Raw genomic sequence first — 25,618 nt, forward strand, 5'->3', positions numbered from 1 at the left:
TAACGAGGAGATCCGTAGGCGTGACAGACACGACGGTGTTGTCTGCAAGATCTCAACTCTAGCTTAACATGACTGTTTCAGTGGGAGAAAAAAAAACAAAGACACGTGGCGCTACAGCTTCCCCATTATATTAGCTTACTCTGGAGGAGATGGAGAGAACGAAGATTATTTTGCCGAATAGTATAGCAGTGCACGTTTAATTTCCACCCTATGGTAACTAAAAAGTTACTGCTCCCCGTAGGGGAATCGAACACCAGTCTCCCGCGTGACAGGGATACTGACCACTATACTTACGAGGATATGCGCATGCACGGCAGACACGATGGTGTTGTCAGCGAGATCAGAACTCTAACTTGACATGACTGTTTCAGTGGGAGAGAAAAAAAAACAAAGACAGCTGGCGCTAGAGCATCCCCATTATATTAGCTTACTCTGGAGGAGATGGAGAGAACGAATATTATTTTGCCGAATAGTATAGCAGTGCAGGTTAAATTTCCACCTTATGGTAACTAAAAAATGACTGCTCCTCTGCAGGGAATCGAACACCGGTCTCCCGCGTGACAGGCGGGGATACTGACCACTATACTTACGAGGATATGCGCATGCACGGCAGACACGATGGTGTTGTCAGCGAGATCACAACTCTAGCTTGACATGACTGTTTCAGTGGGAGAGAAAAAAAAACAAAGACGCATGGCACTAGAGCTTCCCCATTATATTAGCTTACTCTGGAAGAGATGGAGAAAACGAAGATTATTTCGCCGACTGGTATAGCAGTGCAGGTTCAATTTCCACCTTATGGAAACTAAAAAGTTACTGCTCCCCGTAGGGGAATCGAACACCAGTCTCCCGCGTGACAGGGATACTGACCACTATACTTACGAGGATATGCGCATGCACGGCAGACACGACGGTGTTGTCTGCGAGTTCTAGCTTGACATGACTGTTTCAGTGGGAGAAAAAAAAACGAAGACACTTGGCGCTAGAGCTTCCCCATTATATTAGCTTACTCTGGAGGAGATCGAGAAAACGAAGATTATTTCGCCGACTGGTAAAGCAGTGCAGGTTCAATTTCCACCCTATGGTAACTAAAAAATTACTGCTCCCCGTCGGGGAATCGAACCCCGGCCTCCCGCGTGACAGGCGGGGATACTGACCACTATACTAGCGAGGATTTTTTTTGTTTTCTTTATTGCCTTGCATATCATGACTGTTCACATTTTACATATTTGCATATTGGTCCAAATTCAAGTGCGTCACAAAATATACCCACAGAATTCATTGAGGTACCATCAGCTCTTGGCTGACTATTAATCAATACTTGGGCATTCGTAACAATCGCTCAATGCACCCAATCCAGTCTGGCACATCCTCTTGGTTTTTCAGCATTTCAAGAAAATGGCACACAGATTTGCAGAAATATCGGCGCACACCTAGCACTTTTACATCCGCGTTTTCAAAGGCACATCGGGTTTTCCATATACTGTGCAGGCGCAGAAGCATGATAAGATCATAAGGTACACCTGCCTCGTTTTTAACCGAAAGAAAACGGATGCCATGTGGACTTAACGTTAATTCTTTTTTCAAGCTTCTTTGCAGTATGTCCCAGAAAAAGACCCCGCTCCAGCAATCTATAAACACGTGTTCAATTGTTTCCGGTTTATTACACAAGTGGCAATTTGTGCTCCATGGCACGAATATTCCCTTATCCTGCAACCACGTTTTAACTGGTAAGGTACCAGTATGTAATTTAAAGAAAAAAGTTTTGACCCCTGGCGCTACAAGCATTCTTTTAACACGTTTCAGAACATCCTGTCCTGGGCCTGCACAATATAGCTGACGGTACAATGGAACAGGCAGTAAAACATCGGCAAGGTCTTTATACAATATTTTACGTGGTACTTCAGCCAGATACTCTAACGAAAATCTCACTGACAAAAAGCGGAAAGACGAAACAACTTCTTTTAAATACCCTTGTATTTTAAGTACCCTTGTCTTACTGTCCTTGATATTTGATGATGATACGAGAAATGCCGGCAGCGCTCTAGATAACCTTAGTTGTATAACAGTTCTCAAAAAGGGGTCATCTACATCAGGCTGAAAAAAGGAAACAATTGACAAGTTGTCTTATGTACAAATGAACTAATCCGAGCCCGCCATCTCTAACTTTTCTGAACAGGTTTGTGTGGCTTGATCTTTCCCATACAGAGCTCCATATGAAAATTGCAAATACTCTGTGTATTTTCTGTACACTTATTCTACTGCAGTGCAAAACCTGCATTACGTACTACAGCTTGCTCACCAGAAACAAGTTGCACGTTGTGGCCCGTGCGAATATCGAAATACCCCAACCTTTCCATTTTTTTACATCATTGCGCAATGCATGTGTTTCTTTTTTCCAATACGGTTCACTATCATGATAGAACTCCAGCGGCCCTCCTAAATACTTCACTGGTGTTTCTGCCATTTAATGTTTAGAAATATTCTTGGCGTGACGTCCCATTCCCCATGCCAGAAGCCAAGGCACTTATCCGAGTTCACGGCACTACCACTCGCCTGGCAAAAAGTTTTCACGGCATTTACAGCATGCATTATACTCTCATAATTTGTACAGAAAACTGCAATGTCGTCTGCGTATGCAAGGAGGCTAACCTCAGCTTCATGCAATTTAAAGCCGCTTATTGCAGGGTTAATAATTACACTTAAACAGAAAGGTTCAATAAAAATAGCAAAAAGCAGGGGCGATAGTGGACACCCCTGTCTTACTGACCGCAGCAAAGGTATACGCTCACCCGCAGTTTTATTTATTACCAATCTCGTCGTGCATCCAGTGTAAGCCATGCGCACTCCTTCGCTAATCAAACTCCCTACGTTAATGTGCTCAAGTAATGAAAAGAGCACGTCGTGCGGCACGCGATCAAATGCATGCCTTTTCGAGGTCAATTTGAAGCATGGCAACATTGAGATGCATAGCGTCACAACTTTCTAGGATTGATCGTGCTATGTTTATGTTGGTCATTATTTTCCTTCCCTTTATGCCACAAGTTTGGTGGGGCCCAATCAGTTTTGTCATAACTGTCTGGAGTCTTCTGGCCAATATTTTCATCAATATTTTATAGTCAACATTAGTTAAGCTAATTGGTCTATATGCAGTAACACTTCTTACCTTCGCGGGATCTTCTGTTTTAGGTATTAAGACCGTGTGGGCTGACAAAAACGACGGTGGAAGTTGTTTACACTTAAAAGCCTCGTTAAATATCTCCCTCAAAATAGGTGAAACTACGTGTTTGAATTCCTTGTACACTGCAGCACTAAGGCCATCTGGTCCTGGAGACTTACCATTGTTTAACTTATCGATTGCTTTTTCAACTTCTCGCTCTGTTATCGGCAATTCTAAAATTTCAATTCTTTCATCATCAAGTCTTGGCATTAATGAAATGAAATCGCTATTAAAACGTTCTGCGTGTACACTGGTTGGTGTGAATAACTCTTTGTAATATTCGAAAAAAGCACCGCATATTGCTTCTTTCGTATGGCACCTTGTTCCTTTATATTCTATTTCTCTTATTTCATTCTTATAGGCATGTCTCTTCTCAGCTCCAAGAGCTCGTTTTGTTGGCATTTCTCCCGCTACCAAGTTTTCTGCTCGAGCTCGAATCAATGCTCCACGATAACGTTCTTGGTCTATCAACTCTAGCTTCTGTTTAGTTATGTTTATCTCCTCTGAAAATGTTCCGGCCTGAGTACATTCATCCGCTACTAACTGTTGCAAGTTTTCACGCAAGCGCACTTCAAGTTCTTTTTCAGCATGTCTCAGGATACTGGCTCTCTCAAGTGCATTCAGTTTAATGGTCTGTTTAAATATTTCCCACTTATGCCCCCAGGATTCAAGTGTTCTATTTAGTAAGTCTTCTATGCCCTCTAGAAAAATCCGATTAAACTCTTCATCCTTTAGTAGCTTTACATTAAATTTCCAGAGGTCCCAAGAGGAATGTTTGTTATTCCTTTTATGTTTATCCATTGAGAATGAAACCGAACAATGATCACTAAATATAACAGGTGTAACTCTGTAATCATGGCACGAAGGAATGATTTCGGAAGACACGTATACTCTGTCAAGTCTAGCATGGCTTGAACGCTGAAAGTGGGTAAACATAACCGCTTTTCCACTGCAAAGACATTCACCCACGTCCTCTAGCTGAGCTTTCGCCACCATATCGGTTAGAACGGCAGTGCTTAAATCTCTGTGTTGCCTGGAACTTGATTTATCAATACTCGAACAAACGCAGTTGAAATCCCCGGCCAAAATTAGTTTACGTTCACATTTCAAATACACATCAAGTTTTTCAAAAAACTCCTTTCGCTCTTGAATCACAGTGGGTGCGTACACACAGATTACTCTCCATTTTTCTTTTGGTAGGGATAAATCACATATAATAAAACGGCCCGCCTCGCAGGTAGTTACAGACTCCACTTTCACATTAAGGCTCTGCCGAATTAACAAGAGGTAACCTGCAGATGTACCCACTGCGTGAGAAACGCACACACCAAACAGTCTCGTGAAAGGCTGCACCATTCGCTCAGCGTGCTCTTCACTCTCTACTTTAGTTTCCTGTACAGCGACGATGTCTAGATCTTGCTCTATAATCAGGCGGTAAAGCTGGTTTTGCCGCCGTTTGGCAGAAAGCCCACGTACATTTAGCGTCGCCAATTTAATCGTCGCCATCGTGATGAGAGAAAGCCGAGCGAAAGGGGGGGCGTTGCGAGCGCTCGATGGTGACGGACGCACTCCACATCGCCTCCGTAGATTTTATGCTATTTCTGTGGACATCCACCTTGGTACCCCTGAAACTTGGATTTATCGTCACCGCCAAATTCTCCGCTTCGCCTAGACAACACCTTCGTCCAGGTGGGTCCAGTTTTGCCAACTTGAGGGACGTCCTTCACTCCCGGCTACAACGCCGCCTCGCTAAGGGCTCGAAGCCCGGCGATGGCGGCCGCTAACGTGGTTACGGGCTATGATTCTACCTCAAGCCAAATGCTGTCTATGGAGATTTCATCCACCGAAAACACCATGCCATCAGAAGATGAATACCTCGACGACATGGTGAGACTGTGGCAACGCAAGCAAGTGAAATCGAAGTCTGCGTCTCAACAACAACGAGACGCCACGGCGGGCCTCCATTCCCCAGCCTTGCAAGGAACGCCGGCGCGCCATCCCTCCGGTGGTGTGCTTACCTCTGCTCCGTCCTCGCAGCCAGCGAAGCAACGCAAGTGGCGTCCGCGTCAAACTCCTCGCCTCTCTCGCGACGACTACATCGTAGTAGTTAAACCTCGCGTTCCCTGCGAGCTACGCACATTTGTCCCGGCCGATCGCGCGGGCGACGCCATCCGCAGCTACCTCGGCGACCGAACTACCACGCAAATTCAAGTGTGGCCAATCTGGGAACAGAACATCTTGGTCTGTAGCACCACCATTTTGCCTATGGCACAGCGACTCCTCGGGGACTTGCAGCTGCAAGTGGGGGATCAGCAGCTGCCCGTTCGAGGCCACGCCAAGGCACCAGGGGATACATGCAGGGGCGTCATCAACGTAAACCCTGCTGAAAGCCCGGAAAAGATAAAGTCTGAACTGTATTGGCCTCGAGGTACTATCCTTGCGGTCCGCAAACTCGGAGATTCCGCGGCGGCGGTGGTGACTTTCGAGGGCACGAAGTTACCCCGCTTCCTCTTCTACCACTGCGTGGCCACGTACATCCGCGCCTACAAGAAAACGGTCCCGGTTTGCACCAAGTGCGGTACCATCGGCCATCGACCACCTCAGTGTCCTCACCCCGCTCCAACGCAGTGTGCCAAATGTGGAACCCCCGCACCTGCAGGTCTCAATGCCCACGACTGCCACCCCAAGTGCCTCCTCTGCCACGGCGCCCATGAGACTGGGACCAGTGGCTGCACAGCAAAATATCGAAAATATCGGAAACGCAAGCAGCCCTCAACATCTGCTCGAGGGACCACCTCATGTTCGTCACAGCCAGACAGCGGCACCAACCTGCATCAGTCGGCTCCACCACTCCACGCCGACACTCAGGCATTCCCACAGCTCGAAGCACCAGCGGTGGTACCTCAGGTGAGCAGTTGGGCAGGGAAAGCTGCTTCTAAGCCTCTCTCACCCCCTTCTGTCGATCCTCCTTCTCCCGAACTTGCGGCCCTTCGCCAGCAAGTTGCGGCACTTCAAAAGCAAAATTCTCTTTGAACTAAACAACTCGAACTCTTAAATAAGCGACTTCAACCCCAAAAACAGTGCACTGCAAGGCCATCCGGTATTGCCTCCTCTGTCCAGGCGGCTACGCCAGCTACGTCCAAGCTTAGTCCTGGCGCTAAGCCCACTCCCATTAAACCGCCGGTTCAAGCAACCATTTGTACTCCAGCACTCGGAACCGGTGCCACATCTACTCCAGAAGCTCTTGAGGCTCCTGGGGCACCTCAGGTTATTTTGCCCGCTAACCAAACTCTCCCTAGCGAAGAGCGCACCCCGCGCGTAGAGGAACGCCTCACGCGCGTCGAAGCTTCGATTAATCACCTCCTCACCAGCTTCTCGGTCCAACGCATAGTAGTAGAGGTTACCCAGGCTATTCAAGCCTGGGCAATCACCCAGTTTCAACCCAAGGCATCGCGTTCCCGCTCCTGCTCGGTGAGCAGTGAGGGTACAGCTCCACGGCGTCGTCGTAGGTGGCTACCACCACCCCGCCGTCCGACAATCCGGCCTCCGTGCCCCTCCCTGCCTCTGAAGAATCCGAGCGGGACATGGAGGACCAAATATAAAACCTAAGACAGTCACGATGGCTACCAATCGTACGTCCCGTTCAAACATTGCGTCTAAATTCGAAATCATACAGTGGAACCCTGGAGGCTTCGGGAACAGGCGAAAGCGTTCACATCTTTCTCTTTTCCTCAGCTCACTTGGCTCTCAGCCGGCCGTCTTGGCGCTCCAAGAATCTGGCCCTGCTCCATCCCTTTCTGGATACTGCTCCTATGTAGGCGGCACCACCACATGCCTCCTCGTGCATAAAGCTTACACGGCGGTACAGATTGACCTCGATCTGGATCTTCCTTACGACTTCTGCATGATATCAGTGCTGTCTCAGCGGAGGGGCCAACCATCAATACATATATTAAACGTGTACTGTCTCCCTCGCCTTGCAAGGGCTTCGTTTGCGCATCTCTTCCATCGGGCGCTGCGTATAGCGGCCCGACAACCACTGGTGATTGTCGGGGACTTTAATGCCCCCAACCCTCACTGGGGTTACCACTACGAGAAGGCCCGGGGCAGAGAGCTCAAGGAGCTCATTTCCTCGCTGAGCCTGACGCTTCTTACCGATCCGGCACAACCCACATGTTCCGGCAACTCGGTCACGCGAGACACATGCCCCGACCTCTCCCTCACCCGTCACATCCGCGATGCTACATGGGAGAATTTAGGCGAAACCCTAGGCAGCGATCACTTTTTACTCCGCATTTCGTTCACACCGCGGCAGAAAATGCGCCAACACTGGGGCCAAGCCCGTCTCACCGATTGGACTCGGTTCAGAATGCAACCATTCCCCGCCGGCCTCTCCTCGACCGAATATGCAGCGTGGGCATCATACGCTCTTCATATGAAACAAGCGAACACTCGCACCCTTGCAACCTCTAATTTGACTCCTGCAATCGATCCACACCTCCTACATCTTTGGCACGCTCGCCGCGGGCTCATAAGGCGCTGGAAACGCAACAAACTTAATCGGAAACTTCGCGCTCGCATTGAGGCGCTCACTGCAGAGGCGGCCGCATACTCCGCACAACTTTCCGATGCTAACTGGGCAGACACCTGTTCGAAGGCTGCAAAGCAGATGAGCTCTAAAAGTGCGTGGCGACTCTTTAGAAGCCTTCTCGATCCCTCCACCACCAGGGGAGAAACGCAACGCCAGCTCCACCGTGTTCTGCATGCCTTTCAGGGCACTACGGATGAACTCGCGCGAGAACTTTGTGACCGCTACATCTGCCGCACAATTGATCCCGCAGGCCCAGCATATACGTATTCCGGCGCCACGAACACCGACCTCGACGCCCCATACACACTTTCTGATTTACGATTTGCACTCACGAAAATGCGACGGGGCACGGCCCCTGGACGCGACGGAATCACAGTATCGCTCCTGGCAAATCTTTCCGACCAAGCACACCTCTCGCTACTCCACCTTATAAATTCGATATGGGACGGTTCTCCGCTTCCAACGGAATGGACCACATCGGTCGTGACATTCATTCCCAAATCGGCAAAGTCCATTAGTATTGAGGCACTGAGACCCATCTCACTTACGTCTTGCGCAGGCAAGCTCATGGAAACCATGGTTCGCGAACGCCTTTCCGCCTACTTGGAGGCCAGGAGGACCTTTGCCGACACGATGTTTGGCTTTCGCCCACATCTGTCGGCGCAGGACGTCCTGCTCCAGCTTCAACACGATATCATAGAGCAGACTACTATGCGCCATAACGATAAAGCCGTGCTCGCTCTCGATCTCCGCGGGGCGTTCGACAACGTCAAACACAGCACTATACTCACTAACCTGTCTACCACAAACTGCGGGCAGAAGACTTTCAACTACATTCGCGCCTTTCTATCACATCGCACCGCCTTCATTCGCCTTAATTCTACCGAACACGGCCCTTACTTATTAGGCACGCGGGGTACACTTCAAGGGGCAGTCCTGTCTCCTCTGCTTTTTAACCTGGCGATGATGAACCTCCCCTCTCTTCTAAGCGAGGTCGAGGGAATACAACACGCACTATATGCGGACGATATCACAATCTGGACCAACACCGGCTCCTTAGCGCAAATCGAAGAACGCCTGCAAAAGGCTGCCCTTCTGGTGGACACCTACGCAGGTTCATGCGGCCTGGAGTGCTCTCCAGCTAAATCGGCTCTTCTTTCAGTCTCTCCGCTACCGCCGCCTCAAATTTTTCTTCCGTCCGGGCCCGTCCCGTCAGTGCAAAATATTCGGGTTCTTGGCCTTCACCTCACATCGTCCTTGGATCCAAAGGGCACAATAGCGGGCCTCAGACGCACTAGCGAACAGGTGAGCCGCATGATACGGCGAGTGTCTACCAAGCGCGGCGGCCTCCGCGGGTCTCAGTCCCTCCGATTGGCCCACGCGTTTGTGACCAGTCGCGTCCTCTACGCCTTGCCTTACCTTCGCCTGCGTCGTCGACACGAGCACCAGCTGGACGTCCTTCTTCGTTCAGTATACAAACGCGCTCTGGACCTACCTATTACAACTTCCAAAAGCCGATTCACGGCTTTGGGGGTACACAACACCTTTGCAGAGATGCGCGAAGCTCATCGCGTTAACCAAATCAATCGACTGTCGCAGACGCCTTCAGGGCGCCGTCTTCTACACAGACTTGGCCTTAACCCGATATCTGACCAAGACCCTCCGGAGCCGGTACCAGAGCTCTGGCGTCAAAAGCCATTGGTGGAACTTCTACCCCGTAATATGAACCCCAACCTCCATCCTGGCCGTAGACTAGCACGCGCCGCGGCCCTTCATACGCGACACTCCGATCGTCCTGGTGTTTTCTACGTGGACGTCTCGGGTCCTTCCCCCTCGGGTCACTTCACGGCTGCCGTGATTACAGAGGGCAAACACGTAGATGGCCTCTCCTTTCGAGCAGACACAGTAACGCACGCTGAAGAGGTTGCCATAGCTTTGGCCGCCTCTCACCCTGCTTCACGCACCATCCTGACGGACTCGCGCTCGGCCTGTTCTCAGTACCTTCAGGGTTCCATTGCCCCGCTGGCGGCTAGCCTACTACAGGCAGCCTCTTGGCGCATTAACCCTCATCCCATTCGTATAGTCTGGACCCCAGGCCACTCGGGCCTGCCCGGCAACGAGGCAACAAATGCCGCTGCCCGCGCTTCTCCTGTCCGGGCCGTTGCCCCTCCATGTCCCGAGACGGAATTTGGCAATACCAACCTGACGCGCTTTCACGAAACTTTGGCTTATTACCGGGCTTCGCGCCGCCTCTACCCGGACCCCGCACGCGGTTTGGAGAAAGCGGACGAACGACTGCTACGCCGCCTACAGACAAACACCTTTATCAGTCCGGCGGTCGCCAGGCACTTTTTGCCGGAAATCAATGGCACCTGCTCGACCTGTCATGTCCTCGCCGACACATATCACGTCGTAGCATCGTGCCCAGTTAATCCCGTCTCTTTCTCATTTCCTTTTCCTATCCCAACTAGAGAGGCTTGGGAGGAGCACCTGCTCGGCTGCTCTACCTTGGCTGCACAACGCTCCTTGGTGGAGCGCGCGCGGGCAGCTTCCAGCTCCACTGGCGTCCCGGAATAGGGTCTTGCCACTCTAGCACGCCGATGGGCCACGTCGGCACTCTCTAATAGACTTTTTCTGAAATAAATGTTTTTTACCACCACCACCAGCCGAGCGAAAGACGCTTACCTTACCAATACTTAAAACACTGTCCGGCCGACGCTCAAGGCGTCGTCCCGTCGCCGCCGCGTGAAAGCGACGACGAACGCAGGCGGCCAGCACCCCGAGACTTTTTGGAGCCAGCCACTCGCCACTGCCCTTGATCTTCCTGGGCCAGACGCTGCTGGGACGCCGCGTCTCCCTCATTCAGGCGTCGCTTTACTGGCGTAGCTTCAACTGTATCCATGCCCGAAGTAGCGTCGGACCCGATGACTGGTTCAGCCTTGTGCTGGGTTTCGATTTGAGTCGAACGCCGTTGCGTTGGAGTGCCCATAACCGTATTTTAATCTTTGTCTTCCTTAGGTGTCTCCATCTTTCTCTCGCTGGTCGCCACTGCATGAGACGCCTCCGCTCCTGCCTTCGATGCCGCGGCCCTCTCTGCTTCCTCTTCATCCAGGAGCAATTCACTGTGGTCGGCATTTGTTGCTCGACTTGCTGCACTGGCATAGGAACGAATACAGTCCGCCTGCTCATGCCCAAAAGCGCGACAACCAGCGCACCTGGGCACCCTGCAGTCGCGACGAATGTGTCCCATGTTCCGGCAACGCAGGCAAAGCGGCGCTCTTCCTGGCACGACCACCAGTGCCATGCCGCTCCCGAGACGAATCTGGTGGGGTATGCGATCCGTAGTAACGCCATCTTTATGTAGTAGCCGAACGAATCTTGTGGTTGACTCAACTCCTTCGAAGTCTTCGTCTCTCCACTTGTCGCTGATGACTTCTTTCACTTCACCGTACTCCCGGAAAGCACGCCGTACAGCCTCTGCGTTGACGTCAAAGGCTACCCAATTGAACTTGAGACGCACCTCTTGCCTTTCTGGGTCGACGACGACACAGGGCCGGTCTTTCACGGAGAGTAGGCCAGCGTCCAGAAGTGTATTCCTGGCTTCATCCGTCTTCATGTTAAGAAGCCAGACGTGCGACATCTGATACGCTCCTATGCCGCTTACCTCTTGAATGATGCCTAGTTCCTTGAGCGGCTTTCGGAAGTCGTTAATCCCGTACGGACGCGCTGTGATATCGCAGTGCAGAACCAACGTGCGTCTGAGTCCTTCTCCTGTGGGCAGTAGTGGCAGAATTAAACGGTAGTCCTTGGGAAGTAGTGTGCACAAGAAACCGCGGCCAGCGTCGGCCGCTGTAACAGCTCTTGAAGAGCCTGCCATCCTGTGTCCGCACGCGTCGGTGACCAGAAGCAGAATGACTGACCACTATACTAACGAGGATATGCGCATGCACGGCAGACACGACGGTGTTGTAAGGGAGATCACAACTCCAGCTTTACATGACTGTTTCAGTGGGAGAGAAAAAAAAACAAAGACACCTGGCGCTATAGAGCTTCCCTATTATACTAGCTTACTCTGGAAGAGATGGAGAAAACGAAGATCATTTTGCCGAATCGTATAGCAGTGCAGGTTCAAATTCCACCCTATGGTAACTAAAAAATTACTGCTCCCCGTCGGTGAATCCAACCCCGGTCTCCCGCGTGACAGGCGGGGATACTGACCACTATACTAACGAAAATATGCGCATCCACGCCAGGCACGACTGTGTTGTCTGCGAGGTCACAACTCTAGCTTGACATGACTGTTTCAGTGGGAGAGAAAAAAAACAGACACCTGGCGCTAGAGCTTCCCCATTGTATTAGCTTACTCTGGAGGAGATGGAGAGAATGAAGATTATTTTGCCGAATATTATAGCAGTGCACGTTCAATTTTCACCCTATGGTAACTAAAAAATTACTGCTCCCCGTCGGGGAATCAAACACCGGTCTCCCGCGTGACAGGCGGGGATACTGACCACTATACTAACGAGAATATGCGCATGCACGGCAGACACGACGGTATAGTCTGCGAGATCACAACTCTATCTTGACATGACTGTTTCAGTGGGAGAGAAAAAAAACAGACACCTGGCGCTCGAGCTTCCCCATTATATTAGCTTAATCTGGAGGAGATGGAGAAAACGAAGATTATTTTGCCGAATGGTATAGCAGTGCGGCTCCAATTTCCACCCTATGGTAACTAAAAAATTACTGCTCCCCGTCGGGGAATCGAACCCCGGTCTCCCGCGTGACAGGCGGGGATACTGACTACTATACTAACGAGGATTTTTTTTCTTTAATGAATGACATTATCACCAGTAAAGTACACAGAACATACTTCATCAGAAGTCAGGCAAACACACACAAGCATCAAGAACGGGAAGCCACTCCGGAACGGGGTCAAAAGTATCGACAACACTGCGCACTTGAGCAGCTGCTTCTCGGAAGACAGATCTCATCGACCGTGGTGGTTCGGCGTGTCTATCGATCATGCGACTTTTCCATAATGAATAAAGTCCTAACAACATAAACAGGTCGTAAGGAGTACTATCAGTCAGAATCTTTTTGAACGGAAGGAACCTAATACCATGAGCTGTGATTGTAAGTTCTTTTCTTAACGTTCTTTTTAGGATGTCCCAAAAGTAAAATGCATCACGACAATGAATAAAACAATGCTCTATAGTCTCAGGTTTGTTGCAGAGTCTACAATTCACTGTCCAGGGCACGTATATTGATTTTTCATTCAGCCACGTTTTCACTGGTAGCATGGAAGTGTACAGTTTAAAGAAAAATGTTTTCGCTGAAGGAGATAGACACATTCTACGTACACGAAATAATAAATCATGACCAGACAGAAGCGAATATGGCTTTCGATAAACAGGTTCGGGGAAAAGATTATTCACAAGTGCAGCGGTTAAATTTGTTCTGTCAATAGTATACAAATACTCTAAGGTAAACCTGGCTTTCAAAAAACTGACAGTATCAACAATTTCTTTTATGAATCCCCGCAACGGCAATTTCTTAGCAAAGCTTGTTGTGACATGAATAAAAGGAAGGTGGTAACATAGACGGTTACGAAGAACCGCTAATAGAAATGGGTGGCACACATCATTGAGGTGGAAAAATCGCAACACCAACTGTCGCACGAACAAATGCACAAGGCTGAGGCCACCCTTTTCGAGTGGAAGGAAAAGATTGTCTCTTCTCATGGGTTCCCAGGAAGAGCTCCAATTAAAGCAGGCAAATATTCTATGAAAGGCTTGAATGTGTACCCGAGAGCAATGCAACACCTGCAGAATATAAATAAGCTTCGATACAAGGAATATATTGCACGCTTTCGCTCTGGCAAAAATGGAAAGCTCCCATCCATGCCATGTTGCCACCTTTCGGCGGATCGTAGTTATCGCAGCGGTCCAGTGTGGGCTGCGGTTACGATAGTTATCGAGAGGCACACCAAGGTATTTCATAGGAGTCGCATTCCAATGAATATTTGCGAAGACCGAAGGAGTTGTAGCCCACATGCCTAGCCAGAATCCACTACTTTCATCAAAATTTATGCTGGCGCCAGCGACTTCACAGAAACGTAAAGTAGTGTTGACTGCTTCTTGAACGCTGGGTTTATCAGCGCAAATGAAGGCAATGTCATCTTCATAAGCTAGAACTTTAACTTCCTCCGCATCATATCGGTAGCCTCTTATGCTGGACTTTAGAAGCACACTTAAACATAATGATTCCAGATAAATTGCTAAAAGCAAAGGTGACAGCGGACATCCCTGACGTACAGATGAATTTAACTCTATTATACTGGAAAGTGTGCGATTTACAATTAGCCAAGTTGTGCACTTCTTATAACAGAGTGAGATACCATTGTACAGTACATCACCCAACTGCAGGTGTCTTAGGAGCCGGAACAAAAAAGCATGCTGTACCTCATCAAATGCTTTTGCAAGGTCTATTTGAAGGAGGGCTACTTGGTCCATGCTACCATCTATACACTCAAGAACTGAACGTGCAATATGAATGTTTGTCTGTATAGAGCGACCACGAATTCCACATGTTTGGTGGTCACCTACACATTTAGTAATCACTGTCTGTAGCCGATTTGTCAACAATTTAGCAAATATTTTGTAGTCAACGTTACATAATGATATAGGCCTGTATTCGTTAACTCCCTTCAATGTGTTAGGATCAGCACTTTTTGGGATTAATGTTGTATGGCTCTGATAGAAAGAAGGAGGAAGTTCACCACGGCCATAAGCCTCTTTAAAAAGTTGCTCAAGGAAAGGTATCAGAAGTTCCTGAAAAGCTATGTAAAATTCGCCACTAAGGCCATCTGGGCCAGGAGTTTTGTTTTTCTGCAACGTTGTTATTGCAAATCTAATTTCCTCTCTGGTTATTGGCCCCTCTACAGGGAGTCTATCATCATCTTGTAACTGAGGCACAAGGGCAATGAAGTGGTTAGCTTCTTCCTCAAAATTCTCCTGAAGCTCAGCCGCGGTGAACAAACATTTGTAATAATCTTCAAATGTGGCTCTTATTTCACATGTCTCTGTGCAAAGGGAACCCCGCGACTCAATTTGCAGTATCTGTTTAGAAAGTGCATATCTCTTTTCATCCCCGAGGGATTTTTTAGTGGGTTCCTCTTCAGTAAAATGGGTAACACGGGAACGAATCTTAGCTCCTCTGTATAAATCTGTATGATGTTTTTGTATCTGTGCTCGAATCACATTAATCTCGTCCCCGTACAATCCTGGCTGTTCACTTTCAAAAGTATGGAGCTTATGAAGTAATTCATAAAGATAGCGCTTTTCAGCTTTTTTTCTTTGCGCTATTTCGCATGAAATACTAATTGCCTGATACTTGACTCTTTCTTTGAACCTTTCCAATTGAGCGAAAATTGGTAGCTATCGACACTGTGTTACCTCTTGTACCGATTCTTTTACTATTTTAACAGAACAATCTTCGCGCAACAACTGTACGTTAAGCTTCCATAAGTCCCACTTTAGAGGGGTTTTACGAAAATCTTTAGGACCCCAAGAAACAGTGACCAAGCAATGGTCTGTAAAAAATATGGGCTTCACAGCATAATTATGAATGTGAGACCATAAGCTTAGGGATACATATACACGGTCAAGCCGAGCATGAGAGATGCCTTGAAAGTGCGTGAACCTCACCGAAGAAGGTGCATGCGCTCCCACATCTATTAAATTGTGGTCATTCAATAGTTTCTGCAATAAGACTGCACTTGCATCATAACGATTTGTTATATATGAATGATCTCTAGCGTCACAAACACAATTAAAGTCTCCAAAAACTACCAAAGTTCTGTCAGTGTTTAGTAGCAAAGTTAAAGAAAGGAAAAAAGAATTCCTTTCATTCACTTTGGAGGGAGCATAGACACAGATAAACCTCCAATTATGGGAATGAAGAGATAAGTCGCAACAAACGAGGCGTCCTTCCCCATCAACATGTAGTGACGTCAAAATATGATTCAAGTGCTTTCTGATTAATAAAATGCATCCAGCGGATGCACCACGTGCTGGGCTGATGTATATATTGTAATCACGGAAAACTTCCAGTGCAATATCGGCGTCACGAGCAGCGCAAATCTTAGTCTCTTGCACTGCAAGTACATCAATGTTGTACTGCTGAAGCACGTGGCGCAACAGCCACTGACGCCTTACATTCCTCAAGCCACGTACGTTGAGTGTCGCTACACAGATGGGAAACGTTAGCGCGGAAGCCATTTTGATATCTTACTACTTTTGTTGGTCACCTTTAGCCACAGGCCAACCTGTGCCTTTACCTCCTTTGCACTTTTTAGGAGCACTTTCCTCAGGACGCTGGCATAGGCGGCGCGTCTCTCGGTCCCCAAGGACGGTGACACGTGGACCACATGAAAGCAGTTGCTCTGTCGTGTCTGGCGCACTCGTTGTTGCTTCATCGGTGACCGGTGCCTGACGCTTCCTTGTCTGACTGCAATCCATTCCTTCTTGTTCCTCATTGTCAGGAGGCTTGTCCTTAAGGCCTTCCAAGTTGTGTTCGTCAGCAGCATTGCATTCATTTATGCTTTCACTGGCGTCGCTAGGGGTGTTATTTTGCGTGCCAAGGGTATCCATGGACAAGTGTTCCGCTTCCTTTAAGGCACCTTCTGCTTCTCCCGCTGCTTCTCCTGTCGCATCAACTACCTCAGTGACATCCATAAGATGATCGAGACGTTGGTCTTCTGTGCCTTGGCCAGAACGGAGTTTGTTGGCATAAGTCGACACGCAGGTATCCGACGAGTGACCAAAACGCTGGCATTGCAAGCACCTCGGTGTTTTGCACTGTCGTCGTACATGCCCCACTCGCTTGCACCGAAGACACAGTGCAGGCCTACCGAGAATAAGTACGAGGCATTGGTGGCCATAGGTTGACATAAGGTGTGGTATTGAGCTCACAATGATAGTGTCCTTGAGCTCAAAGGCAACGTCTCTATTTGTTGTCATCCATTGTTCCATTCCTGCACATCTCCATGCCTCTCTTTCAACGGACTTCACAACGCCGTAAGCTTGGAACGCCTCTTCAACACGTCGCGATTCAATATGAGGCGGAAGCCTCATACTAACGAGGATATGCGCATGCACGGAAGACACGACGGTATAGTCTGCGAGATCACAACTCTAGCTTGACATGCCTGTTTCAGTGGGAGAAAAAAAAAACAAAGACACCTGGCGCTCGAGCTTCCCCAATATATTACCTTACCCTGGAGGAGATGGAGAAAACAAAGATTATTTTGCCGAATGGCATAGCAGTGCAGGTTCAATTTCCACCCTATGGTAACTAAAAAATTACTGCTCCCCGTCGAGGAATCGAACCCCGCTCTCCCGCGTGACAGGCGGTGATACTGACCACTATACTAACGAGGATATGCGCATGCACGGCAGACACGACGGTATTGTCTGCGAGATCATAACTCTAGTTTGACATAACTGTTTTAGTGAGAGAAAAAAAAGCACCTGGCGCTCGAGCTTCCTCATTACATTGGCTTACTCTGAAGGAGATGGAAAAAATGAAGATTATTTTGCCAAATGGTATAGCAGTGCAGGTTCAATTTCCACCCTATGGTAACTAAAAAATTACTGCTCCCCGTCGGGGAATCGAACCCCGGTCTCCCGCGTGACAGGCGGGGATACTGACCACTATACTAACGAAGATATGCGCATGCACGGCAGACACGATGGTATAGTCTGCGAGATCACAACTCTAGCTTGACATGACTGTTTCAGAGGGAGAGAAAAAAAAAACAAAGACACCTGGCGCTCGAGCTTCCCCAATATATTAGCTTACTCTGGAGGAGATGGAGAAAACGAAGATTATTTTGCTGAACGGCATAGCAGTGCTGGTTTAACTTCCACCCTATGGTAACTAAAGAATTACTGCTCCCCGTCGGGGAATCGAACCCCGGTCTCCCGCGTGACAGGCGGGGATACTGACCACTACACTAACGAGGATATGCGTGTCCACGGCAGACACGACGGTGTTGTCTGCGAGATCACAACTCTAGTTTCACATGACTGTTTTAGTGAGAGAAAAAAAAGCACCTGGCGCTCGAGCTTCCCCATTACATTAGCTTCTCTGGAGGAGATAGAGAAAACGAAGATTATTTTACCGAATGGTATAGCAGTGCAGGTTCAATTTCCGCCCTATGGTAATTGAAAAATTACTGCTCCCCGTCGGTGAATCCAACCCCGGTCTCCCGCGTGACAGGCGGGGATACTGACCACTATACTAACGAGGATATGCTCGTCCATGGCAGACACGACGATGTTGTCTGCGAGATCACAACTCTAGTTTGACATGACTGTTTCAGTGAGAGAAAAAAAGCACCTGGCGCTCGAGCTTCCCCATTATATTAGCTTACTCTGGAGGAGATGGAAAAAACGAAGATTATTTTGCCGAATGGTATAGCAGTGCAGGTTCAATTTCCGCCCTATGGTAACTACAAAATTACTGCTCCCCGTCGGGGAATCGAACCCCGGTCTCCCGCGTGACAGGCGGGGATACTGACCACTATACTAACGAAGATATGCGCATGCATGGCAGACACGATGGTATAGTCTGCGAGATCACAACTCTAGCTTGACTTGACTGTTTCAGAGGGAGAGAAAAAAAAACAAAGACACCTGGCGCTCGAGCTTCCCCAATATATTAGCTTACTCTGGAGGAGATGGAGAAAACGAAGATTATTTTGCTGAATGGCATAGCAGTGCTGGTTCAATTTCCACCCTATGGTAACTAAAGAATTACTGCTCCCCGTCGGGGAATCGAACCCCGGTCTCCCGCGTGACAGGCGGGGATACTGACCACTATACTAACGAGGATATGCGCATTCAAGGCAGACACGATGGTGTTCTCTGCGAGATCACAACTCTAGCTTGACATGACTGTTTCAGTGGGAGAGAAAAAAAAACAAAGGCACCTGGCGCTAGAGCTTCCCCAATATATTAGCTTACTCTGGAGGAGATGGAGAAAACGAAAATTATATTGCCGAATCGTATAGCAGTGCAGGTTCAATTTCAACCCTATGGTAACTAAAAAGTTACTGCTCCCCGTCGGTGAATCCAACCCCGGTCTCCCGCGTGACAGGCGGGGATACTGACCACTATACTAACGAGGATATGCGCGTCCACGGCAGACACGACGGTGTTGTCTGCGAGATCACAACTCTAGTTTGACATGACTGTTTCAGTGAGAGAAAAAAAAGCACCTGGCGCTCGAGCTTCCCCATTATATTAGCTTTCTCTGGAGGAGATGGAGAAAACGAAGATTATTTTGCCGAATGGCATAGCAGTGCAGGTTCAATTTCCACCCTATGGTAACTAAAAAATTACTGCTCCCCGTCGGGGAATCGAACCCCGCTCTCCCGCGTGACAGGCGGGGATACTGACCACTATACTAACGAGGATATGCGCATGCACGGCAGACACGACGGTATTGTCTGCGAGATCACAACTCTAGTTTGACATAACTGTTTCAGTGAGAGAAAAAAAAGCACCTGGCGCTCGAGCTTCCCCATTACATTGGCTTACTCTGAAGGAGATGAAAAAAACGAAGATTATTTTGCCAAATGGTATAGCAGTGCAGGTTCAATTTCCACCCTATGGTAACTAAAAAATTACTGCTGCCCGTCGGGGAATCGAACCCCGGTCTCCCGCGTGACAGGCGGGGATACTGACCACTATACTAACGAAGATATGCGCATGCATGGCAGACCCGATGGTATAGTCGGCGAGATCACAACTCTAGCTTGACATGACTGTTTCAGAGGGAGAGAAAAAAAAACAAAGACACCTGGCGCTCGAGCTCCCCCAATATATTAGCTTACTCTGGAGGAGATGGAGAAAACGAAGATTATTTTGCTGAATGGCATAGCAGTGCTGGTTCAATTTCCACCCTATGGTAACTAAAGAATTACTGCTCCCCGTCGGGGAATCGAACCCCGGTCTCCCGCGTGACAGGCGGGGATACTGACCACTACACCAACGAGGATATGCGCATCCAAGGCAGACACGATGGTGTTCTCTGCGAGATCACAACTCTAGCTTGACATGACTGTTTCAGTGGGAGAGAAAAAAAAACAAAGGCACCTGGCGCTAGAGCTTCCCCAATATATTAGCTTACTCTGGAGGAGATGGAGAGAACGAAAATTATATTGCCGAATCGTATAGCAGTGCAGGTTCAATTTCCACCCTATGGTAACTAAAAAGTTACTGCTCCCCGTCGGTGAATCCAACCCCGGTCTCCCGCGTGACAGGCGGGGATAGTGACCACTATACTAACGAGGATATGCGCGTCCACGGCAGACACGACGGTGTTGTCTGCGAGATCACAACTCTAGTTTGACATGACTGTTTCAGTGAGAGAAAAAAAAGCACCTGGCGCTCGAGCTTCCCCATTATATTAGCTTACTCTGGAGGAGATGGAGAAAACGAAGATTATTTTGCCGAATGGCATAGCAGTGCAGGTTCAATTTCCACCCTATGGTAACTAAAAAATTACTGCTCCCCGTCGGGGAATCGAACCCCGCTCTCCCGCGTGACAGGCGGGGATACTGACCACTATACTAACGAGGACATGCGCATGCACGGCAGACACGACGGTATTGTCTGCGAGATCACAACTCTAGTTTGACATAACTGTTTCAGTGAGAGAAAAAAAAGCACCTGGCGCTCGAGCTTCCCCATTACATTGGCTTACTCTGAAGGAGATGGAAAAAACGAAGATTATTTTGCCAAATGGTATAGCAGTGCAGGTTCAATTTCCACCCTATGGTAACTAAAAAATTACTGCTCCCCGTCGGGGAATCGAACCCCGCTCTCCCGCGTGACAGGCGGGGATACTGACCACTATACTAACGAGGATATGCGCATGCACGGCAGACACGACGGTATTGTCTGCGAGATCACAACTCTAGTTTGACATAACTGTTTCAGTGAGAGAAAAAAAAGCACCTGGCGCTCGAGCTCCCCCAATATATTAGCTTACTCTGGAGGAGATGGAGAAAACGAAGATTATTTTGCTGAATGGCATAGCAGTGCTGGTTCAATTTCCACCCTATGGTAACTAAAGAATTACTGCTCCCCGTCGGGGAATCGAACCCCGGTCTCCCGCGTGACAGGCGGGGATACTGACCACTATACTAACGAAGATATGCGCATGCACGGCAGACACGATGGTATAGTCTGCGAGATCACAACTCTAGCTTGACATGACTGTTTCAGAGGGAGACAAAAAAAAACAAAGACACCTGGCGCCCGAGCTTCCCCAATATATTAGCTTACTCTGGAGGAGATGGAGAAAACGAAGATTATTTTGCTGAATGGCATAGCAGTGCTGGTTCAATTTCCACCCTATGGTAACTGAAGAATTACTGCTCCCCGTCGGGGAATCGAACCCCAATCTCCCGCGTGACAGGCGGGGATACTGACCACTATACTAACGAGGATATGCGCATGCACGGCAGATACGACGGTATAGTCTGCGAGATCACAACTCTAGCTTGACATGACCGTTTCAGTGGGAGAGAAAAAATACAAAGACACCTGGCGCTCGAGCTTCCCCAATATATTAGCTTACTCTGGAGGAGATGGAGAAAACGAAGATTATTTTGCTGAATGGCATAGCAGTGCTGGTTCAATTTCCAACCTATGGTAACTAAAGAATTACTGCTCCCCGTCGGGGAATCGAACCCCGGTCTCCCGCGTGACAGGCGGGGATACTGACCACTATACTAACGAGGATATGCGCATTCAAGGCAAACACGACGGTGTTCTCTGCGAGATCACAACTCTAGCTTGACATGACTGTTTCAGTGGGAGAGAAAAAAAAACAAAGGCACCTGGCGCTAGAGCTTCCCCAATATATTAGCTTACTCTGGAGGAGATGGATAGAACAAAAATCATTTTGCCGAATCGTATAGCAGTGCAGGTTCAATTTCCACCCTATGGTAACTAAAAAGTTACTGCTCCCCGTCGGTGAATCCAACCCTGGTCTCCCGCGTGACAGGCGGGGATACTGACCACTATACTAACGAGGATATGCGCGTCCACGGCAGACACGACGGTGTTGTCTGCGAGATCACAACTCTAGCTTGACATGACTGTTTCAGTGGGAGAGAAAAAATACAAAGACACCTGGTGCTCGAGCTTCCCCATTATATTAGCTTACTCTGGAGGAGATGGAGAAAACGAAGAATAATACCGAATCGTATAGCAGTGCACGTTCAATTTTCACCCTATGGTAACTAAAAAATTACTGCTCCCCGTCGGTGAATCCAACCCTGGTCTCTCGCGTGACAGGCGGGGATACTGAGCACTATACTAACGAAGATATGCGCATGCACGGCAGACACGATGGTATAGTCTGCGAGATCACAACTCTAGCTTGACATGACTGTTTCAGAGGAAGAGAAAAAAAAAACAAAGACACCTGGCGCTCGAGCTTCCCCAATATATTAGCTTACTCTGGAGGAGATGGAGAAAACGAAGATTATTTTGCTGAATGGCATAGTAGTGCTGGTTCAATTTACACCCTATGGTAACTAAAGAATTACTGCTCCCCGTCGGGGAATCGAACCCCGGTCTCCCGCGTGAGAGGCGGGGATACTGTCCACTATAGTAACGAGGATATGCCCGTGCACGGCAGACACGACGGTTTTGTCTGCGAGATCACAACTCTAGTTTGACATGACTGTTTCAGTGGGAGAGAAAAAATACAAAGACACCTGGCGCTCGAGCTTCCCCATTATATTAGCTTACTCTGGAGGAGATGGAGAAAACGAAGAATAATACCGAATCGTATAGCAGTGCACGTTCAATTTTCACCCTATGGTAAATAAAAAATTACTGCTCCCCGTCGGTGAATCCAACCCTGGTCTCTCGCGTGACAGGCGGGAATACTGACCACTATACTAACGAGGATATGCGCATGCACGGCAGACACGACGGTGTTGTCTGCGAGATCACAACTCTAGTTTGACATGACTGTTTCAGTGAGAGAAAAAAAAGCACCTGGCGCTCGAGCTTCCCCGTTACATTAGCTTCACTGGAGGAGATGGAGAAAACGAAGATTATTTTACCGAATGGTATAGCAGTGCAGGTTCAATTTCCGCCCTATGGTAATTGAAAAATTACTGCTCCCCGTCGGTGAATCCAACCCCGGTCTCCCGCGTGACAGGCGGGGATACTGACCACTATACTAACGAGGATATGCACATGCACGGCAGACACGACGGTGTTGTCTGCGAGATCACAACTCTAAATTGACATGACTGTTTCAGTGAGAGAAAAAAAAGCACCTGGCGCTCGAGCTTTCCCATTACATTAGCTTACTCTGGAGGAGATGGAGAAAACGAAGATTATTTTGCCAAATGGTATAGCAGTGCAGGTTCAATTTCCACCCTATGGTAACTAAAAAACTACTGCTCCCCGTCGGGGAATCGAACCCCGGTCTCCCGCGTGACAGGCGGGGATACTGACCACTATACTAACGAGGATATGCGCATGCACGGCAGACACGACGGTGTTGTCTGCGAGATCACAACTCTAGTTTGACATGACTGTTTCAGTGAGAGAAAAAAAAGCACCTGGCGCTCGAGCTTCCCCATTACATTAGCTTCACTGGAGGAGATGGAGAAAACGAAGATTATTTTACCGAATGGTATAGCAGTGCAGGTTCAATTTCCGCCCTATGGTAATTGAAAAATTACTGCTCCCCGTCGGTGAATCCAACCCCGGTCTCCCGCGTGACAGGCGGGGATACTGACCACTATACTAACGAGGATATGCACATGCACGGCAGACACGACGGTGTTGTCTGCGAGATCACAACTCTAAATTGACATGACTGTTTCAGTGAGAGAAAAAAAAAGCACCTGGCGCTCGAGCTTTCCCATTACATTAGCTTACTCTGGAGGAGATGGAGAAAACGAAGATTATTTTACCGAATGGTATAGCAGTGCAGGTTCAATTTCCGCCCTATGGTAATTGAAAAATTACTGCTCCCCGTCGGTGAATCCAACCCCGGTCTCCCGCGTGACAGGCGGGGATACTGACCACTATACTAACGAGGATATGCACATGCACGGCAGACACGACGGTGTTGTCTGCGAGATCACAACTCTAAATTGACATGACTGTTTCAGTGAGAGAAAAAAAAGCACCTGGCGCTCGAGCTTCCCCATTACATTAGCTTCACTGGAGGAGATGGAGAAAACGAAGATTATTTTACCGAATGGTATAGCAGTGCAGGTTCAATTTCCGCCCTATGGTAATTGAAAAATTACTGCTCCCCGTCGGTGAATCCAACCCCGGTCTCCCGCGTGACAGGCGGGGATACTGACCACTATACTAACGAGGATATGCACATGCACGGCAGACACGACGGTGTTGTCTGCGAGATCACAACTCTAAATTGACATGACTGTTTCAGTGAGAGAAAAAAAAAGCACCTGGCGCTCGAGCTTTCCCATTACATTAGCTTACTCTGGAGGAGATGGAGAAAACGAAGATTATTTTGCCAAATGGTATAGCAGTGCAGGTTCAATTTCCACCCTATGGTAACTAAAAAACTACTGCTCCCCGTCGGGGAATCGAACCCCGGTCTCCCGCGTGACAGGCGGGGATACTGACCACTATACTAACGAGGATATGCGCATGCACGGCAGACACGACGGTGTTGTCTGCGAGATCACAACTCTAGTTTGACATGACTGTTTCAGTGAGAGAAAAAAAAGCACCTGGCGCTCGAGCTTCCCCATTACATTAGCTTCACTGGAGGAGATGGAGAAAACGAAGATTATTTTGCCAAATGGTATAGCAGTGCAGGTTCAATTTCCACCCTATGGTAACTAAAAAACTACTGCTCCCCGTCGGGGAATCGAACCCCGGTCTCCCGCGTGACAGGCGGGGATACTGACCACTATACTAACGAGGATATGCGCATGCACGGCAGACACGATGGTATTGTCTGCGAGATCACAACTCTAGTTTGACATAACTGTTTCAGTGAGAGAAAAAAAAGCACCTGGCGCTCGAGCTTCCCCACTACATTGGCTTACTCTGGAGGAGATGGAGAAAACGAAGATTATTTTGCCAAATGGTATAGCAGTGCAGGTTCAATTTCCACCCTATGGTAACTAAAAAACTACTGCTCCCCGTCGGGGAATCGAACCCCGGTCTCCCGCGTGACAGGCGGGGATACTGACCACTATACTAACGAGGATATGCACATGCACGGCAGACACGACGGTGTTGTCTGCGAGATCACAACTCTAAATTGACATGACTGTTTCAGTGAGAGAAAAAAAAGCACCTGGCGCTCGAGCTTCCCCACTACATTGGCTTACTCTGGAGGAGATGGAGAAAACGAAGATTATTTTGCCAAATGGTATAGCAGTGCAGGTTCAATTTCCACCCTATGGTAACTAAAAAACTACTGCTCCCCGTCGGGGAATCGAACCCCGGTCTCCCGCGTGACAGGCGGGGATACTGACCACTATACTAACGAGGATATGCGCATGCACGGCAGACACGACGGTGTTGTCTGCGAGATCACAACTCTAAATTGACATGACTGTTTCAGTGAGAGAAAAAAAAGCACCTGGCGCTCGAGCTTCCCCACTACATTGGCTTACTCTGGAGGAGATGGAGAAAACGAAGATTATTTTACCGAATGGTATAGCAGTGCAGGTTCAATTTCCGCCCTATGGTAATTGAAAAATTACTGCTCCC

General features: G+C 48.6%; 19 non-coding genes across 19 annotated transcripts; all 19 read right to left on the reverse strand.

Moving 5' to 3' along the window:
- Positions 1–1,102: 1,102 nt before the first annotated feature.
- TRNAD-GUC (transfer RNA aspartic acid (anticodon GUC)) lies at positions 1,103–1,174 on the reverse strand. The gene has a single exon. It is a non-coding gene; the product is annotated as a tRNA-Asp (tRNA).
- An 11,386-nt stretch (positions 1,175–12,560) lies between these two features.
- TRNAD-GUC (transfer RNA aspartic acid (anticodon GUC)) lies at positions 12,561–12,632 on the reverse strand. The gene has a single exon. It is a non-coding gene; the product is annotated as a tRNA-Asp (tRNA).
- Positions 12,633–17,470: 4,838 nt separating this feature from the next.
- On the reverse strand, positions 17,471–17,542 carry TRNAD-GUC (transfer RNA aspartic acid (anticodon GUC)). Its single transcript has one exon. It is a non-coding gene; the product is annotated as a tRNA-Asp (tRNA).
- Positions 17,543–17,767: 225 nt separating this feature from the next.
- On the reverse strand, positions 17,768–17,839 carry TRNAD-GUC (transfer RNA aspartic acid (anticodon GUC)). Its single transcript has one exon. It is a non-coding gene; the product is annotated as a tRNA-Asp (tRNA).
- A 502-nt stretch (positions 17,840–18,341) lies between these two features.
- On the reverse strand, positions 18,342–18,413 carry TRNAD-GUC (transfer RNA aspartic acid (anticodon GUC)). The gene has a single exon. It is a non-coding gene; the product is annotated as a tRNA-Asp (tRNA).
- Positions 18,414–18,637: 224 nt separating this feature from the next.
- TRNAD-GUC (transfer RNA aspartic acid (anticodon GUC)) lies at positions 18,638–18,709 on the reverse strand. Its single transcript has one exon. It is a non-coding gene; the product is annotated as a tRNA-Asp (tRNA).
- A 512-nt stretch (positions 18,710–19,221) lies between these two features.
- On the reverse strand, positions 19,222–19,293 carry TRNAD-GUC (transfer RNA aspartic acid (anticodon GUC)). Its single transcript has one exon. It is a non-coding gene; the product is annotated as a tRNA-Asp (tRNA).
- A 512-nt stretch (positions 19,294–19,805) lies between these two features.
- TRNAD-GUC (transfer RNA aspartic acid (anticodon GUC)) lies at positions 19,806–19,877 on the reverse strand. The gene has a single exon. It is a non-coding gene; the product is annotated as a tRNA-Asp (tRNA).
- A 512-nt stretch (positions 19,878–20,389) lies between these two features.
- TRNAD-GUC (transfer RNA aspartic acid (anticodon GUC)) lies at positions 20,390–20,461 on the reverse strand. Its single transcript has one exon. It is a non-coding gene; the product is annotated as a tRNA-Asp (tRNA).
- A 216-nt stretch (positions 20,462–20,677) lies between these two features.
- Positions 20,678–20,749, reverse strand: TRNAD-GUC (transfer RNA aspartic acid (anticodon GUC)). Its single transcript has one exon. It is a non-coding gene; the product is annotated as a tRNA-Asp (tRNA).
- Positions 20,750–20,965: 216 nt separating this feature from the next.
- Positions 20,966–21,037, reverse strand: TRNAD-GUC (transfer RNA aspartic acid (anticodon GUC)). Its single transcript has one exon. It is a non-coding gene; the product is annotated as a tRNA-Asp (tRNA).
- Positions 21,038–21,261: 224 nt separating this feature from the next.
- TRNAD-GUC (transfer RNA aspartic acid (anticodon GUC)) lies at positions 21,262–21,333 on the reverse strand. Its single transcript has one exon. It is a non-coding gene; the product is annotated as a tRNA-Asp (tRNA).
- A 223-nt stretch (positions 21,334–21,556) lies between these two features.
- TRNAD-GUC (transfer RNA aspartic acid (anticodon GUC)) lies at positions 21,557–21,628 on the reverse strand. Its single transcript has one exon. It is a non-coding gene; the product is annotated as a tRNA-Asp (tRNA).
- An 814-nt stretch (positions 21,629–22,442) lies between these two features.
- On the reverse strand, positions 22,443–22,514 carry TRNAE-CUC (transfer RNA glutamic acid (anticodon CUC)). Its single transcript has one exon. It is a non-coding gene; the product is annotated as a tRNA-Glu (tRNA).
- A 796-nt stretch (positions 22,515–23,310) lies between these two features.
- TRNAD-GUC (transfer RNA aspartic acid (anticodon GUC)) lies at positions 23,311–23,382 on the reverse strand. Its single transcript has one exon. It is a non-coding gene; the product is annotated as a tRNA-Asp (tRNA).
- Positions 23,383–24,462: 1,080 nt separating this feature from the next.
- Positions 24,463–24,534, reverse strand: TRNAD-GUC (transfer RNA aspartic acid (anticodon GUC)). The gene has a single exon. It is a non-coding gene; the product is annotated as a tRNA-Asp (tRNA).
- Positions 24,535–24,749: 215 nt separating this feature from the next.
- On the reverse strand, positions 24,750–24,821 carry TRNAD-GUC (transfer RNA aspartic acid (anticodon GUC)). The gene has a single exon. It is a non-coding gene; the product is annotated as a tRNA-Asp (tRNA).
- A 216-nt stretch (positions 24,822–25,037) lies between these two features.
- Positions 25,038–25,109, reverse strand: TRNAD-GUC (transfer RNA aspartic acid (anticodon GUC)). Its single transcript has one exon. It is a non-coding gene; the product is annotated as a tRNA-Asp (tRNA).
- Positions 25,110–25,325: 216 nt separating this feature from the next.
- Positions 25,326–25,397, reverse strand: TRNAD-GUC (transfer RNA aspartic acid (anticodon GUC)). Its single transcript has one exon. It is a non-coding gene; the product is annotated as a tRNA-Asp (tRNA).
- Between the last annotated feature and the right edge of the window lie 221 nt (positions 25,398–25,618).

Source organism: Rhipicephalus microplus, chromosome 9 (genome assembly GCF_043290135.1).
Source record: "Rhipicephalus microplus isolate Deutch F79 chromosome 9, USDA_Rmic, whole genome shotgun sequence".
In the NCBI taxonomy this organism is placed as follows: Eukaryota; Metazoa; Arthropoda; class Arachnida; order Ixodida; family Ixodidae; genus Rhipicephalus; species Rhipicephalus microplus.